The sequence below is a fragment of the Trichoplusia ni genome, chromosome 24, assembly GCF_003590095.1.
Source record: "Trichoplusia ni isolate ovarian cell line Hi5 chromosome 24, tn1, whole genome shotgun sequence".
NCBI classification, from domain to species: Eukaryota; Metazoa; Arthropoda; class Insecta; order Lepidoptera; family Noctuidae; genus Trichoplusia; species Trichoplusia ni.
Window position 1 is genome coordinate 2,573,673 of NC_039501.1, and position 5,405 is coordinate 2,579,077.

Sequence of the window (5,405 nt, forward strand, 5' to 3'; positions counted from 1 at the left end):
AACGGTAACGAACATCGAAATTTAAAAAAATAATCTTTCTCTCGATACAAATGAAGTTTACATCGATTATAACTGACGTCTATTAGCCGTTCCTCCTGTAAATCTCGATCGTAATATCAATAATACAACAACGAAACAAGCAAGCGCTCAGACAATATATTACATAGATATGTAGATGTAAACAAACGAATAACACAACAAGAACGCTAAACGAAACTAACTCGCACTCTCACTTCGTACATATACACCACGACGGCACGGGCAAGCTGTGACAAGCCGCTTGAGAGCGAGAACACACCTCGAACGAACATACATACTAGGTACCTACCTACCTAACTACAATATAAATGCAAAAAAAATATATCATGGTGGGTGATCTTAGCGTCTTAAACGCATCTCTAACTATGCATACATATATGTATTATAGTACCTACTAACTAGTAGTAGTAGTAGTAGTAGTAGTAGTAACCAGAAACCCAGCAGGCACGCGCGCTCGCGCGGGGGGGGGGGGTGCTTGCGTTCCTGCCTTCATAGGCGTCTGTGTCACACCACACCAATGAAGACTCAAACACTCACCAAGTCGTTGAACCTAGACAAACACCCAGGCACCCCCCCCCCCCCCCCGGCCACACACCCCCGCTCTGCAGCGCCTCAGGTTCTTTTGTGGTGGTCGATGTTAGTTCTTCAGGTTGATGGAGGCCACCCTCTCAACATATTCAATACCAATATCTGGGTGGGTGGGGGAGGAGCGGAGGGGGGAGGGTAGGGGCGGGGGCTAGGTCTCCACTGTCGGCTTTCACTCACCTCGAGGGTAGGTAGTGTTTGAATGACACCACCGACGATCCCTGATCTGCTGATCTCGAAACTTTTCAGTTCACTCGGTCGCTTGGTACGTGGATATCTCATCGTATAACGTATTTCTCCTCCGATACTATATACGTTTAAGTTTGCAACAATGTCATGCGGCGCGCGCAGATGCGCGCACGTATGATGTTGTGCGCGTGCGCGTGCGCAGCTTTCAGCGACTTAACGTTGACACGCGAACATTATTATGTTAGTGTGTTTCACGTTAAGTCGCTGAATGTCGTCTACGAACGAAAAATGGACGACACACACATGTAGTAATATTATTATGAAGATGATCAACACACATACATATTATTATATATATATATATAAGTGTATATATATATATTAGTATGTAAGTGTGTAGTACTGTGTGTGTTGTGCGTTTGTGTAACTTCAACTGTGTGGACCGTCGGTTCGTAACAACGTTACGATTCGTTAACGGTTCAAATGTTATAAAATATGACTTTAATCGTGACGTGATCGATTCAAACGCGCACGGATACGCTAATGTGAATCTTTCGCGAGTTCAATCACGATTATTTATTTTTGTGTAAATAGTATTGTTCTATATACGCATTATTATATGATTACATATATAAACTAAACAATGAATATAGTGAATACGGACTCTGTACAATCCGGGCAATTAAATCGTTGTTTGACGTATTTTATTATGTTAACCGAGATTATTATTAAAGTGAATGAAATCGTGTCTCGATACGAACGTTCACCATCGGGGTTTTTTCATTATATTGTACCCTTATAGGCGTCGTCGTAGTCGTCGTCGTCGTCGTCGAAAACAATATTCGTCTCAATTATTATACGAGCTCGCCCGTACAAGCGTCTGCGTTAATCCGTCGACGCGCGGGAATGAGGATTTCTCGTAAGTATCGATATAGAGAGAGGACGGTATACGTGTGTACCACCGCAATCGAAAATCGAAACGAACGAGAACGTCTTTCATATGAATGAAGCTCCCTGGTTGATCCTGCCAGTAGTTATATGCTTGTCTCAAAGATTAAGCCATGCATGTCTCAGTGCAAGCCGTATTAAGGCGATACCGCGAATGGCTCAATATATCAGTTTTGGTTCCTTAGATCTTACTCAGTTACTTGGATAACTGTGGTAATTCTAGAGCTAATACATGCAATCAGAACTCTGACCAGTGATGGGATGAGTGCTTTTATTAGATCAAAACCAATCGACGGATGGCCATGTGTCTGAAGTCGTTAATTTTGATGAATCTGGATAACTTTTGCCGATCGCATGGTCCAGTACCGGCGACGCATCTTTCAAATGTCTGCCTTATCAACTTTCGATGGTAGTTTCTGCGACTACCATGGTTGTCACGGGTAACGGGGAATCAGGGTTCGATTCCGGAGAGGGAGCCTGAGAAACGGCTACCACATCCAAGGAAGGCAGCAGGCGCGCAAATTACCCACTCCCGGCACGGGGAGGTAGTGACGAAAAATAACGATACGGGACTCTTACGAGGCCTCGTAATCGGAATGAGTACACTTTAAATATTTTAACGAGGAACAATTGGAGGGCAAGTCTGGTGCCAGCAGCCGCGGTAATTCCAGCTCCAATAGCGTATACTAAAATTGTTGCGGTTAAAAAGCTCGTAGTTGCATTTGTGCGCCGCGCTGTCGGTGCACCGCATCCGCGGTGATACTGACACGTCTGCGGAGCATATCGTCGGTGAGCCGGCGGTAATACGCCGGTTCAATATCAAAATCCTATCGCGGTGCTCTTCGGTGAGTGTCGAGGTGGGCCGACAATTTTACTTTGAACAAATTAGAGTGCTCAAAGCGGGCTCAAAATGCTGCTTGAATATTTCGTGCATGGAATAATAGAATATGATCTCGGTTCTATTTTGTTGGTTTTCAGAACTCCGAGGTAATGATTAATAGGGATAACTGGGGGCATTCGTATTGCGACGTTAGAGGTGAAATTCTTGGATCGTCGCAAGACGAACATCAGCGAAAGCATTTGCCAAAGGTGTTTTCATCAATCAAGAACGAAAGTTAGAGGTTCGAAGGCGATTAGATACCGCCCTAGTTCTAACCGTAAATATGTCATCTAGCGATCCGCCGACGTTACTACAATGGCTCGGCGGGCAGCTTCCGGGAAACCAAAGATTTTGGACTCCGGGGGGAGTATGGTTGCAAAGCTGAAACTTAAAGGAATTGACGGAAGGGCACCACCAGGAGTGGAGCCTGCGGCTTAATTTGACTCAACACGGGAAATCTCACCAGGCCCGGACACCGGAAGGATTGACAGATTAACAGCTCTTTCTTGATTCGGTGGGTGGTGGTGCATGGCCGTTCTTAGTTGGTGGAGCGATTTGTCTGGTTAATTCCGGTAACGAACGAGACTCTAGCCTGCTAAATAGGCGTCGTCATTTAGGTGTGCGTGGCTACGCGTCACGCAACTCACTGGCGACGTATTAAAATTCTTCTTAGAGGGACCGGCGGCTTCGAGCCGCACGAGATTGAGCAATAACAGGTCTGTGATGCCCTTAGATGTCCTGGGCCGCACGCGCGCTACACTGAAGGAATCAGCATGTTCTCCCTGGCCTAGAGGCCCGGGCAACCCGCTGAAACTCCTTCGTGCTGGGGATTGGGGTTTGCAATTATCCCCCATAAACGAGGAATTCCTAGTAAGCGCGAGTCATAAGCTCGCGTTGATTACGTCCCTGCCCTTTGTACACACCGCCCGTCGCTACTACCGATTGAATGATTTAGTGAGGTCTTCGGACCGACACGCGGTGGCTTCACGGCCGTCGGCGTTGCTGGGAAGTTGACCAAACTTGATCATTTAGAGGAAGTAAAAGTCGTAACAAGGTTTCCGTAGGGGAACCTGCGGAAGGATCATTAACGATGTACCGTTTTAACGTGCACTGCGTACGCGAAACGATGTCACATTAATGTTCTCCAAATACTTAAAACGTTCGTCGACACTTTTATCCAATCGTATCGATGAACTTTTAAAAAGAGACCGAACCGACAGGCGTTCCATGGCTTAACTGTCCGGGCGCGCCGGTCGTTCGTCTCGCGTCGCGTACAATCGAGAGTTTTATGCTTCGTTACGATACGGTTTAACATAAAATCCGCAAACCGTGAGAAACATATAAGCTTTAGGTGGATACGCGTTCGTTAACGTTCACTCTCTCTCGTTGCAGATTACGCGGTGTTCCGCGACGGGGGTAAATGTTTTTTTTTTTTTTTTTTAGATATATTAAAAAAAAAAAAATTCTTTATTTATCGTAACATGGGTAATAATTTTGTAAAACTATTACCCTGGACGGTGGATCACTTGGCTCGCGGGTCGATGAAGAACGCAGTTAACTGCGCGTCATAGTGTGAACTGCAGGACACATTTGAACATCGACATTTCGAACGCACATTGCGGTCCGTGGAGACACATCCAGGACCACTCCTGTCTGAGGGCCGGCTGTATAAAGTAAACATGCCACATTGCGCATTATGATCTCGTATCCCTATACGATACGATCCAGAAGCGCATTTGACGGCCATCCGTCGGTCCGTTTCGCTTGATAAGTGTCGTCGCTGTTTACGCTTCGCTCTTTCGGGTTGAACGTTGTTACCGACGGTCCGTTCAAAAATAACGCTCTATACGATAGATAGGACATTTGTCGAACGACGTGTCTGACGCTCTTGCACATTTAACGACGTGTATTTGCGTTTTACGCGACGGACGTACAATGATCGCGAGTAAGCGTATCATGCGTCTCGACGTCTCGTCGAGATGCGTCTGCGCGATCGCGACCCTTCGGTCGGTCTAACTAACCAGAGGGGGTCGAGGTGCTCAAGGTCCTAGTATACAATGTCTACGTGTTCGACATAAACACATGTCCGTATATCGTTCGAGATACTAGTAGGCGGACTCGACGTCCGAAGAGCGCATCGACGCCGTAGTCGTTCATAAGAATCTAATAGCGCCGTTAAAGCGTCGTTTTATTCTAGTGTCCGATTGCGTCGTCGTAACGCTGACGGATATCGCGTCTGCCTCATTTTTTTATCGTTGGCCTCAGATCAGGGAGGATCACCCGCCGAATTTAAGCATATTAGTAAGCGGAGGAAAAGAAACTAACCAGGATTTCCTTAGTAGCGGCGAGCGAACAGGAAAGAAGCCCAGCACTGAATCCGCCGTCGTTCAGGCGGCGGGAGATGTGGTGTTCGGGAGGTTCCGCTTTCTCGTCGCGATCGCTCCTGTCCAAGTTCGTCTTGAACGGGGCCGTTTTCCCGTAGAGGGTGCCAGGCCCGTAGCGACGGAGGGATTGCGGCGAGAGGGACTCTCCTTAGAGTCGGGTTGCTTGAGAGTGCAGCCCTAAGTGGGTGGTAAACTCCATCTAAGGCTAAATATTACCGCGAGACCGATAGCGAACAAGTACCGTGAGGGAAAGTTGAAAAGAACTTTGAAGAGAGAGTTCAAGAGTACGTGAAACCGTTCAGGGGTAAACCTGCGAAACTCGAATGAACGAACGGAGAGATTCATCGTCATTCCTCGGCGTACGGACGCGCGCCTCGATG

The 5,405-nt window shown here is 47.0% G+C and overlaps 2 non-coding genes across 2 annotated transcripts; both read left to right on the plus strand.

Moving 5' to 3' along the window:
* Positions 1 to 1,824: 1,824 nt before the first annotated feature.
* LOC113505211 lies at positions 1,825 to 3,728 on the plus strand. Its single transcript, XR_003401612.1, has one exon. It is a non-coding gene; the product is annotated as a small subunit ribosomal RNA (ribosomal RNA).
* A 419-nt stretch (positions 3,729 to 4,147) lies between these two features.
* On the plus strand, positions 4,148 to 4,304 carry LOC113505210. The gene has a single exon (XR_003401611.1). It is a non-coding gene; the product is annotated as a 5.8S ribosomal RNA (ribosomal RNA).
* The last annotated feature ends 1,101 nt before the right edge of the window (positions 4,305 to 5,405 follow it).